Source organism: Macrotis lagotis, chromosome X (genome assembly GCF_037893015.1).
Source record: "Macrotis lagotis isolate mMagLag1 chromosome X, bilby.v1.9.chrom.fasta, whole genome shotgun sequence".
NCBI lineage: Eukaryota > Metazoa > Chordata > Mammalia > Peramelemorphia > Peramelidae > Macrotis > Macrotis lagotis.
The window spans coordinates 242,081,392-242,094,037 of NC_133666.1; the positions used below are offsets into that span (position 1 = coordinate 242,081,392).

General features: G+C 37.2%; 1 long non-coding RNA gene across 2 annotated transcripts; it reads left to right on the top strand.

Annotated features, from left to right (window-relative positions):
• Window positions 1–345: 345 nt before the first annotated feature.
• On the top strand, window positions 346–12,247 carry LOC141498311 (uncharacterized). 2 transcript variants are annotated; one of them, XR_012471603.1, is made up of 3 exons: window positions 346–7,181; window positions 8,335–8,729; window positions 11,418–12,247. It is a non-coding gene; the product is annotated as an uncharacterized LOC141498311 (long non-coding RNA). The 2 variants fall into 2 exon arrangements; XR_012471602.1 differs by having other exon boundaries at window positions 8,335–8,526; window positions 8,657–12,247.
• The last annotated feature ends 399 nt before the right edge of the window (window positions 12,248–12,646 follow it).

The window sequence follows — 12,646 nt, forward strand, 5'->3', positions numbered from 1 at the left end:
TTCTTGGGACTTTTCCTTTTGAGAGTCCTTTCAGGAAATTATAAATGGATTCAACTCTCTATTCACTTTGACCTTCAGTTGTAATAGCTCTACAGTTTTAATTTACAATTTATAACATAGTTTAAGATCTGGTACTGCTAAACCTACTTCCTTTACATTTTTTTCATTAATTCCTTTGATATTCTTGACCTTTTGTCCTTCTAGATAAATTTTATTATTTTTTCTAGCACAAAAATAATTTTTTGGTAATTAATTAGGATGGCATTGAATAAGTAGATTGATTTACATAAAAATTTTCATTTTTATTATATTGACCCTGTCTACCCATGAACAATTTCTATTTCTATTATTTAATTCTGACTTTATTTGTATAAAGTATTTCATAATTATATTCAAATAGTTCTTTGCAGATATATTCCCAGGAATTTAATACAGTCTAAAGTTATTTTAAGTGGGGTATCTCTTACTATCTTCTTACAGCGTTTTGTTGGTGATGTAGAAAAATGCCAATGATTTATGCGCGTTTATTTTATATCCTGCTACTTTGCTAAAATTGTTAAGTTCAGGGATTTTAAAATTATCTCTCATCTGTTTTCCAGGCCAATATCCAGTGTCTTACATTTTCTTCTATTTTTTTCCTCTATTGCTTTTGTCCTAGTATCTGACACACTCTCTCTCATGGAGTTATTGGTTTCTGTTTTGACTATTGTAGTTTGCAGAGAATGTTACTTTTTCTTCTAAATTTTTTATTCTCCTGAAAGGTCTATCTTCTAGAAGTTTATTTTATTCCTTTGAGCCTCTAGTTAAAGTTGTTTGGTAGTTACTCTTTCTTTATGTCCAGGATTTTAGGGTATCTATTTCTAAAATAATATTTAATATTGATCAGTGTTTTTGGTATTCTCATCTCTCCAACTTTTATTCTTAGGGGCTTTGTTCTAGGGTCATACTCTTCTACTTGCTGTGTTTTTGGGTGGGTTGGTTGGTCCTGGGCTCTATGAATTTCTGCACTCATCTTTTAGAGGTTCTGAACACTAATTCTTCAGGATCCCCATGGCATCTCAAGATAAAGTACTGGGAAACCCTGGGAGCCTGTGGCTTGTCCCAGCCTGCAGCTCCATACTGGTCACTGCTGCTGCTCTTTGTTGCTTCAAAGGTTTTTCCCTTTCCCCCACCCTGGCTTTCTGACCATTCTGAGGTGTTCTTGGGGGAACTCTGTCTTGATGGACATCTTTGCAGGTTATAATAGTCTTGACTAGTCCATCTTGATGATGCTTAATTTATCCACACTAGTTCTTGTTTCGCTTGTGTCCCCCTTCCTTGTGGCTGATTATTTTTGTGCAGTTCTGGACTGGAATGTATGAAGTTATTATCAGTCAGTTACTGTGCATTTAAGTGTCTGTTATGTATCAGCAGGCACTGTGCTAAGTGTAGGCAGGAGATAAAAAGAAAGGCAAAAGATAATCTCTTCTCAAAGATCTCAGAGTCTAATGACAGAGACAACAAGCAAAGCTACAGTCAGGATAGAAAAAGAATTAGTTAACAGAGGGAGAGATCCAAAATTAAGAGGAATTGGAAAAGGCTTCTTCAGAAGGTCAGATTTTACCTGGGACCCAATGGAAGCTGGAGAACCAGTAGGCAGGAAGAGCATTCCATCCCTGTGGAGAGCCAGAAAAAATGCACAAAGTTGAGAGAAGTTACACCGTATCCTGAAACATGCAGGAGCCCAGTGCCATTGATTCCAAGAGTACATGAAGGGGTATACAATAAGGCAGAAAGGTGGAGAGAGAACTAGATTATGAAGTGCTTTGAATATCAATAGAAAATTTTATATTTGATTCTAGAGAGGATTAAAAAAAGTCCTGAAACTTAATAATTAGAGAGGTAACTTACTGTTTTTTCTTTTTTTTTAGGTTTGTTTTTTTTTTTGCAAGGCAAGTGGGGCTAAGTGGCTTGCCCAAGGCCACACAGCTAGGTAATTATTAAGTGTCTGAGATCGGATTTGAACTCAGGTACTCCTGACTCCAGGGCCCATGCTCTATCCACTGTGCCACCTAGCCGCCCTTACTGTTGTTTCTCATTATATTTCTTGAGTATTATTCAGTCTGGGGTATATTTCAGGATTTTCCTCTGGTAGCGATGTGGAGCTCTGGCCCCCTCTTCAGATAGTCATCTTGACTAGAAGTCAGTTACAGTTTTCATTCATATAATGCTTTACACAAGTGGTATCAAACACAAAATAAAAATAGACTCATATTGATTTAGAAAACCAAAAATTAATATTACTATGCCCAAAGGACATTCAAACTGAGCAAACCCTTTGTCTCAGCTGTACTACTATAAAGTCTATATCCCAAAGAGATCATAAAAAAGGGTAAAAAACCCACATGCACAAAAATATAGCAGCTCTTTTTGTAGTGGCAGTGAATTAGAAATTGAGGGGATACCCATCAATTGAAAAATGGCTGAGCAAATTGAGGTATATAAATTGATGGAACACTGTTGTTCTAGAAGAAATCATGAGCAATGGGACTTCAGAATAGCCTGGAAAGACTTACATGAACTTATGCAGGGTGAAGTGAGAAGAACATTATTTGCACTAACAGCAACATTGAGTGATCAACAATAAACCTGTACATTTCAGTAGTATAATTATCAAAGGCAATTCTAAAATACAAAATACCATTCATATCCAGAGAAGGAACTGTGGAGTTTAAATGTACACCAAAGCTTACTATCTTCAATTTTTAAAAATAGTTTTATGCATTATGTCTTTCTTCTCTTATTTTTTTTTTGTTTGGACTTGATTCTTCTCTTACAACATGATTAATATGGATCTATGTTTAGCATGGTTATATATATACATAGCTTATATTAGATTGCTTTCTGTCAGGGAAGGGGTGGGAAGGAAGGAAGTGAAAAATGTAAAACACAAAAGCTTATTAAAAACTACCATTGCATGTGGTTGGAAAAATAAATAAAATATTTAATTAAAAAAAAAGAAAACCAAAAATTAACATTACTTTTATATTTATTTATCTACTTATCTATTTATTTTGTTAAACATTTCCCAATCAAATTTTAATCTGTTTTGGAGTTTTCCCCAGGCAATGCAGGTGGAGAATTTGTTACCTCTACTTAACATTTATATCATTTGAGCTTCATAAGAGCTCTGGATTTGGAGTCAGTAGCTATGAATTCAGATCTCAGTCATGCTCAACTTGAGCCATGATTTAACTTATCTAAGCACCTGTTTCTTTGTGTGTAAAACGAGAGGTTAGAGCAAACATCTTTTACAGTTTTAGATCTGTGCAACTTGGAGAAGTTTACTGATTTGCTCAATGTCACATAGCTAATAAACAGTAGAACTAGGTTTTCAAGTCAGATCTTTTAAAAATCCAATTTACTTTCTACACTATTAGACTGAAGGATGTGACAAAGAAAGTTCTGTGGCTATTATTATCAACCCCACTGCATTTCATGTTGGCTTCAGTTGAAGTAGACTGCTGACTGCTGTCCGTATGTGACCCAGAGTGCTTTTGGGGCAATGGTTGATGTCTCTTCCTGCTACTCACAATCTTCTTAAGGTAACCCTAGTCTCCTGATTCCCATAACAGTGAGTGGAGGAGAGAGAGAGAGAGAGAGAGAGAGAGAGAGAGAGAGAGAGAGAGAGAGAGAGAGAGAGAGAGAGAAAGAGAAAGAGAAAGAGAAAGAGAAAGGAGGAAGATTAAAGTCCAAAGCAATTTGCAACTGGATAGAAGCTAGCTATGAGAAGTTACAGGGGAAAGATAGAATGGCAAGGCAGAATGGAAGTTATCACTGTGATCAGAAGATATAGTGGATGATAGTGGATGATAGGGGTTAAGAGACAGATGATAGGGATAACTTGGTTCTTGTGCAGATAGATAGAAGGAATTTTCTCATTCATTTTCAGACAGGACCACCTGGAGCACCTTGCTATCCACAGGGTAGCAAGGTCTTTCACATTCTGCCCTTGATCTCCTCTATGACTATGAGAAATATCTCTGGGGAACAAAGCTCCTTGTTTTATATCTTGCCTGATATAAATCAATTGCAACTAGTTTAGATAATTATGTAACAATTATTATACATAGTAGTAATATGCAAAGTAATATATAAAAATAGTAAAAAGAAACATAGTAAATACATAGTAATACATAAAAATGAATAACTATAAAGCACCAGGCTAGAGGCAGAAAGATGTAAGTTCAACCTTATCCTATGAGCACGTCAGTTAACTCTTTTTGTTCAAGTTTCTTCATTTGTTAAATGAGCTGGAGAAGGAAATGGCAAATCATTCCAGGATCTTTGCTAAGAAAGAAAACCCCAAATGGGGTCACAAAAAGTCAGACATAACTTAAAAATGGCTAAAATGCCATATATAGCAATAATATTATAAATTTAATGCTAAGTAACAAGGCACAATGCTAAAAGCTTTTTAAATATTATCTCATTTAATCCTCACAACAACCCTGGAAGTTAGGTGTTATTTATTTTTTTGGTTTTCTAAAGGCATGACTTGCCCAAGATCATACAGTTAGTATCAAGTGTCTGAGGCTGAATTTGAACTCAGGTTCTCTGACTCCAGGGTCAGTACTCCATCCACTGAACTACCTAGTTAACCCTATAGATGTTATTATTTCCATTTTGCAGATGAGGAAACCAAAGCAAAGTCTTTGACTTGCCCAAGGTCACATAGGTTTTCCAATTTTGGGTCACCCAGCCACCTTGTCATGCTTTTTTTTTGTTGACCTTGCAGGTGCTTCCCAACTTCCAAGTTTTGGGGGGCAGGGTAGGAGTGAGGGAAGGGAAAAGGTGCTCTTATTTATTATTTGCGGTTTCTTCATTTGAAAAATTAGGAAGTAAGACTAAATGACCTCCAAGTCTCTTCCACTCAAAAGTTTGATTTTGTAACTGGAGCAGTTACACTGACCCCAGTGCCTCCTCACATTTTTTTTTAGATTTTTCAAGGCAGTGTGATTAAGTGGCTTGCCCAAGGCCACACAGCTAGGTAATTATTAGTGTCTGAGGTTGGATTTGAACCCAAGGGCTACTGACTCCAAAGCCAGTGCTCTATCTACTGCGCCACCTTAACCACCCCCTCCTCACATTTTGACCCTAAGCTATGGGCTGAGATAATTTCTTTTCCTACAACAACTCACCCTTGTAAATGATTGATGAATATAACTTATAAGAATTGTATAGATAATGCAAAATTTATATTGATCATAGTTTCTAGGTGTCTAAGGATATGAGGTTGCTAATCTCAGAAAATTAAGAATAGAGTTGTTGGATAGTGAGGCACTATATCTCAGTTGCTTTCTCATTCCACTTCTATGAGTTTTTTTACTGAGTTCTTCCAGGAGCCTCTATTTTGGGGAAAGGCCATCCCTCATTCTTGAAATTTAGTTATCATGTCCTCTTTTCCTCTTCCCCAACCTCACAGCTTTCCTTTTATGTGATATCTTCCCCTGTTGGAATGGAAGATCCCTGAAGGCAGGTTCTATCTTTCTTTGTACTTGTTTCTGCATTTCTGGTACTTAGCACAGTGTCTAGCACAATAATGATGATGTTTTGTCCTTCATTCTCAAAGACCATGTCATCAGGAAGTGATGCCATGACAAGTAAGTGAATCGGATTTGAGTGAGGATATATGGGCAAAGCCACCAGCCTCACTTTCTCCACTGGAGCCATCTGAGTTCAGTGACCAGATAAGAATCAGGACAACTGGAGATGGTCCTGGATGTGAAGCAATTAGGGTTAAGTGACTTGCCCAAGGTATCACAGCTAGAAAGTATCAAGTGTCAAATTTGAACTTAGATGCTCCAGTGCTCCACCATTTGCCACCTAGCTGCCTAGCTTTCTAAGGTTAGGAGGTCAGGCTAAGTAAGATAATGTTTATTGCCTGAGAAGAACCAAGATTTGGAATTGGACAAGATAAGAGTAGCAAGAGGAAAAGGGCACAAGAAACAAAATGCCAAGGAATGCATATAGTTGAACTGGTTAAGATCGTGGGCAATATTATTACTGCTTATTTGGACTGTTGCAATAGCTGCCTAACTAGTATCCCTGACTCCAGTTTCTCTTCTCACAGCAATTCATCTATAATACTGTCAGATTAACCTGATTAAAACAAAATTTTGTCATGATTTGCACAAAAATATCTCCAATAGTTCCAATTGCCCATCATATATTAGCTAAATTTCTTAGCTTAATATTGATAACCTTTCATATTTGGCCTTAAGTCCTCCACATAATCCTACTTGCTCTTCCATACACACAATCAGTTCTTGCCTGCTTTCTTGCTATCCAAAATGTTTTTTCCCTCCTTTCACCTATCTAATACCTATCCATCCTTCAAGGCATATCTCAGATGCTTCCTTGTCCATGATGCTGTCCCTAATCTCTTCATTAGTAGGATCTTCTCTGAGCTCTCATAGCATCTTCTATGTGTTTTATGACTGTGAAGGCTAGGATAAGATCATACTTTATTGCATTAATCTTGGGGTTTTGCCTAGCACAGCAAGGAAACTCAACATGTATTTGTTGATTGAACTAAGAACAACAAATTTTTTTAATACGTCACAATATTTAGTTTATCCATATTGCAGGTTTCTCATAAATTCAATTTTTCCCTTTCCCCTCCTGTTTATTCATTTGTTCTTCCCTGTGAGGCATGCTTTTAGCTTTTCACAGTTTTAGGCTGCTCCAATGACCCTGGCCTACTTTCAGCTGTTTTGCCCTCCCTTATTTTTTTTTTTTTGTGGACATTTCTTTAATTTCTTTGAACTCATATTTTCCTTTCTCTTTTGGCTTCTTTCTGTCCCTTCCCCTTGTTGGATTTTATTCTGCTCTGTAATTCCTCTTTTGTGTGGGTTTCTTTTCCTCCTTTCCCCTTCCGAAGTTTCCTTGGATAAACTCACTGATGTACCCATCTTCCCAAAACAAAGCTGCTTTCATACCAATTTGTTGCTGTCTTAGGTCTCATGACTCCAATCCAGGCTCTTTCCCCTGGCACATGTCAGAAGAAGGCTGTTCTATTTTATGCCCCGAAAAGTCTCTTGTCAGAAAAAAATGCACCCAGGTGGCCTACTGGATGACAGACTGGACTTGGAATCAGAAAGACTTGAGTTCAAATACATTCTGTGACACTTATCAGCTGTGTAAGTACTTTAACCTCTATGAGCCTCAGTTTCCTTATCTGTAAAATGGGGGTAATAATACCTTTTAGGCTGTCATGGTAGATAGAGTGCTGGGCTTGGTGCCAGAAAGACTTATCTTCCTGTATTTACATCTGGTCTCAGACATTTCCTAGTTGTGTGACCCTGGGCAAGTCACCTCATCCTGTTTGCCTCAGTTTCCTCATCTCTAAAATGAGCAGAGAAGGAAATGGCAAACCACTCCAGAATCTTTGCCAAGAAAACCCCCAAATGGGGTCAAAAAAGAGTCGGACATTACTGAAAATAACTGAACAATAACAATTCTCTGAATTGTTGTGAGGAAGGAAAGAAACTCTATATTTAAAGACTTTGGCACACTTTAAAGCACTATATAAATGCTAGCTATTCTTGTTCTTATTCTTATTAAAAATCTCTCACACCACTGATAGATAATTAGATATGACTATTTCCATACTAACAGTAAGAACATGAGCAGAAAAACCTTTCTTCAGTTGTAGAAATAGGATACCTTACATGATTAAAACTTTGGACAACTTGATGGCTTATTTTGACAAGCCTAGCTAGAACATCCAAGCAGGGATCCCACAGGAAATTAAACTGTGATTTTAAATGGAAAAAGAAAAAGATCTTGGTGAGCTGCAACTGCCCAGGAGATCCATTTGTAAATGTAATCAAACAGCTGAAGAGGACAGGTCCCAGCTGGAGCTGTCCATCTGCTCGTCTCGGGTGTAATGATAATGACAGAAAATGAAATTTTTCTCTGCCTCTTGGGAAAAGGGGAGGCAGAGTGTCTCCATTCTGGGGCACTGGCAGAGAAAAGAGATTTTCAAGTTTCACTGGGTTCAGTGAATGTGGGCTTTTTGCTGTGGTCTGAATGAGCATGCCTTTCAAGGTTCTGCTTTCCTTTTTAATAGAATGATTCAGTTAGATAGGACACATGTCAGATTTTACAGTCATGGGGAGCCTGAGAAAGATGAGCATGTCATTATGGAATCTAAGGGCTGGAGGATCAAGAAGGACTAAACTTTTCTTGACAGATGAAAATCTCCCTCATTTTTAAAAGCCACCAGGGGGAAGAGGTTCCACGCCCTCCTCAGTGATTCTTCCTCATACTTAAATAACCTTTTCTTGTCAGGAAATCACCATGGTGAGGTGAAAAAGGATTGAAGACCTAAGTTTGACTCCCATCTCCAACACTTAGCAGCTGTGTGCTTTGGATAAACCTTTGAACCTTAGTTTCTTCATCTGTAAAGATGACAATATTAGGACCATCTTCCTTCCAATGTTGTGAGGAAATAATGAGAATAATTAATATTGATTTTTGAGGGTAAGTCCCATATTTTTCCACCATACTTCTTAGCTGCTACAAAAGAAAGTTCCATATATTAGAAACTCCAAAAGCTATGCAAATGGAAGTTATATACTTACATGGAGGTATGCCTATGGATTGTTTACAGATGTGAAGGTCCTGTACTGCATCCTGAGGGCTCTTGACTTTTGTCTTACCCCTGAACTTTGATGACTCTGGAGGTAAGAATGAGACTGATAACTTTACACATTTCTGCCTCACTTAAATCCAATTCATGTCCAAGTCAAGACACCCCCATGATATCATTGGTTCTTTTCAAGAATGAAGGATGAGGGGCAGCTAGGTGGCGCAGTGAAAGCACCGGCCCTTGGAGTCAGGAGTACTTGGGTTCAAATCTGGTCTCAGACACTTAATAATTACCTAGCTGTGTGGCAAGCTACTTAACTCCATTGCCTTGCAAAAACCTAAAAAAAAATGATGATGAGAGGCAGCTAGGTAGCACAGTGAATAGAGCACTAGACCCTGGAGTCAGGAGGACCTGAGTTCATATCCGGCCTCAGACACATAATAATTGCCTAGCTGTGTGACCTTGGGCAAATCACTTAGCCCCATTACCTTAAATAAATAAAATTTTAAAAAAAGAATGAAGGATGAACAATAATCTGTGTAGATACAGACCATATCATATATGTGTATATATATATATATACATACACATAGAAATATATATATATATATACACACACACACACACACACACACACACACACATAAATTTGAACTTGAACATGTACAAATAGTTTAGATCCCTGGAAAGTTATCAATTCGTGATTTAAGAGTATCCAGTGAATCCAACTCAAAAATTATAATTAGCATCCTTCTATTCCTGTATTTCCCTTTAACAACTATACCAGTAGATACAATTAACTTGAATAAAAGGCATTTACTCAAATAGTTATCTATTCTTGTTCTTATTCTTATTAATTGGTACTCAGAACAATAACTATGAAACATCTTCTCTACCACCCCCCAATCTATTTGGGCTGCTACATCTCACTAATAGAATCTGTGAAAAGTTAGATCTTTCTCTGCTTTGGAGTTCTACCTTCTGGATACAGTATCTCTTCTAGTAGGGTAAATCAGCTAGGTTCTTCTAGAGACTGTTCTTCACAGGGCACAGTCTCTCGCTTGGGTCTATGGCTGCCTCTTTTCTCTGCTTCCAGGGATTATACTCCCTTTGGTTAGAGAATGTTAGCTCTTTTGATACGTACTGGCTCTGTGATAGATAACTTAACCTCACATTTCCCCTAGACAGCTCTTTACAGTTATAAGTTGCAGAGCAAGTGCAGGGGCTTTTATTGAAGGGGGTTTTAATGAAATCAAAGTTCTAATTTTAAAACATTAAAAGTGCAACAGTGCATAAAAAGTATATAGGAAATGCATTTTCTCTGGTTGTCTCCTATGCCCAAATATTCTCCTCCTCTCTGTCTACTGATTTACTTAGTTTCATTTAAGTACCAATTAAAATTCCATCCTTTACTGAAAAACTTCCCAATTCTTCTTAATTCTATTCTTTCTGTTAATATTTCTAATTTATCCTGTATGTATGTTTATACATGGTTGTTTACATGTTTTTTTCCCCATTAGAGTGTAAACTCGTTGAGAGCAGGGACTATCTTTTGCCTCTTTTTGTCTCCCCCCAGCACTTAGCATTCTGTTTATTTATTACTTGAGCAAGTGGCAGAGTGATCTGACTTCAGAGTCAGAAATCCTGAGTTCAAGAACCATCTCTGACACAAATTAGGTGGAAAGAAACTGAATGGAAGCGAAGTTTGCAGATTTCTTCATAAAAGTGAATTAGGAAATAGATCATGGAATTGAAAGGAGGAGGCATCAGTGGTTATTTAGTCCTACTTGTCATTTAAAGATGAGGAAACTGGGGGTGGCTAGGTGGCGTAGTGGATAAAGCACCGGCCTTGGAGTCAGGAGTACCTGGGTTCAAATCTGGTCTCAGACACTTAATAATTACCTAGCTGTGTGGCCTTGGGCAAGCCACTTAACCCCATTTGCCTTGCAAAAAAAAAGATGAGGAAACTGAGACCCAGAGAGGGTGAATAATTTGCTGAAGGTTACATGGGTAGCAATTGACAGAAGCAGAATTTGAGCTAGGCTCTTCTGACTCTCAATCTAGCAAGCTTTTCAGTGCATCATATGTTTAGAAACAAAATAATTTTAGACATTGAATCCTACTCATAAAAATTATAGTTCATAACCTTCTATTCTATATTCCCTTTAACAACTACACCAGTAGATACAATTAGGTTGAATAAAAGGCATTTACTCAAATAGTATAGTCAGATCAATATCTATGAATAACAATAACAGTAACTATGAAACATATGCTCCACTACCCTCTATCTGAGCTGCTACCTTTCACTATTATAATAATTGGTGAAAAGTTAGAGAACATTGAAAGTGAGACACATATATTAAGGATTACATATGGTCAAAACCCCTCATTCCTCCTCATATTTTAAAGTTAAACACATATCCCTCCTTTCTATCATTCAGTTGTTTAAGTCATGTCCAGCTTTTTGTGACTCTATCTGGGGTTTTCTTGGCAGAGTTACTTCAGTGGAAACTGAGACAAACAAGGGCAAGTGATTTGCATAAGTCACTCAGGGAGTGTCTGAGGTCAGATTTGAACTCAGGAAGATAAATCTTCCTTACTTCAAGCCCAGTTCTTAAATCACTGTTCCACCTAGCTGCTCCCTTTCCTCTTAATAATCAGTAAATCAATTGTTTTCTGAGAACATACCTTGTAGGGGAAATTAGTTTGGGTGTTTGTTGAGAGCCCCTGGTCATGTCAAAATATAATGTGTCAATATATTTATTATTTTTTTTTAAAGAAGGAATTGGTAGAGTTGGTTTCATATAACAACAAAGGCAAGAAGAAACATCATTTCATGAGATGCTTGGCTATCTCATCTTGCATCACTCAAGAAGAACATAAACCACATGACTGAAGAGGGAAAAGAGGAAATAAGCATTTCTAAAGTGCCTACTGTGTACAAGGTGCTGTGCCAAGTGTTTTAAAAAATATTTAATACGTGTGCCAACATTTAATGACAAGGATGAAGTATGTTAAGAAAACTTAAACAATATCCTTCTAAGTCATCATATAATACTTCAACACACAATTACCTCAATGTGAAAGTGGGTATAGAGAGGGATAGCAAAAATAATGCTGGAAAATATGGCTTAGAAGTTATGATATATGAATATAATGGACTACTGTTGTACTATAGGAAATGATAAGCAGCTGGATTTCAAAAAATCCTGGCAAGACTTTTATGAACTGATGCTAAGTGAAGTGAGCAGAACCAGGAGAATGTTGTACACAGTAACTAACACTATGTGATGATCCACCATGAAAGACTTGGCTCTTCTTGGCAATGCAGTGATCCGAGACAATGCCAAAAGACTTGGGATGGAAAAATGCTAAGCACATCCAGAGAAAGACTGATAATGTCTGCAAAGCATACTATTTTCACTTTGAGCTTGGTTGTGTGTTTGTGTGTGTGTGTGTGTGTGTGTGTGTGTGTGTGTGTGTTTCCTTTTGTTTCTTCTTTCACAATACGGCTAATGTGGAAATAGTTTTTACATTATTGCATATGTATAACCTCTGTCAGATTGCTAGCTGTCTTGACGAGGGGCGAGGGAGAAAAAGGGGAGGACGGGAAGGAGAAAAATTTGGAACTCAAAATCCAAAAAATGAATGTTGAAAATTGTTTTAACATGTAATTGGAAAAAATAAAATTATTTTAAAAAATCAAAATGAAAGTAGTATGTGGAGACAGTTAAAAAGAAAGAAAGAAAATATGGTTTAGGCCTAAAAAATGAAAGCAGTCAAAGGCTTACTATAGACTGTTCAACAGTTTATAACAATATTTCATTACTATTTCCTTAAAGAAGGCTGCCATATGGCAGATGCTGAATAGCATCATAAAAAACAAAATTGACTTTACAGATTAAAAAATGACTCATTGCCAATGCAACACCTGCAATTGGCACAGGAAGCTTCTGAATGAGAGCTCCTTCTACCGGTGCACATCAGCCCCTTCCTACAACACTGAGT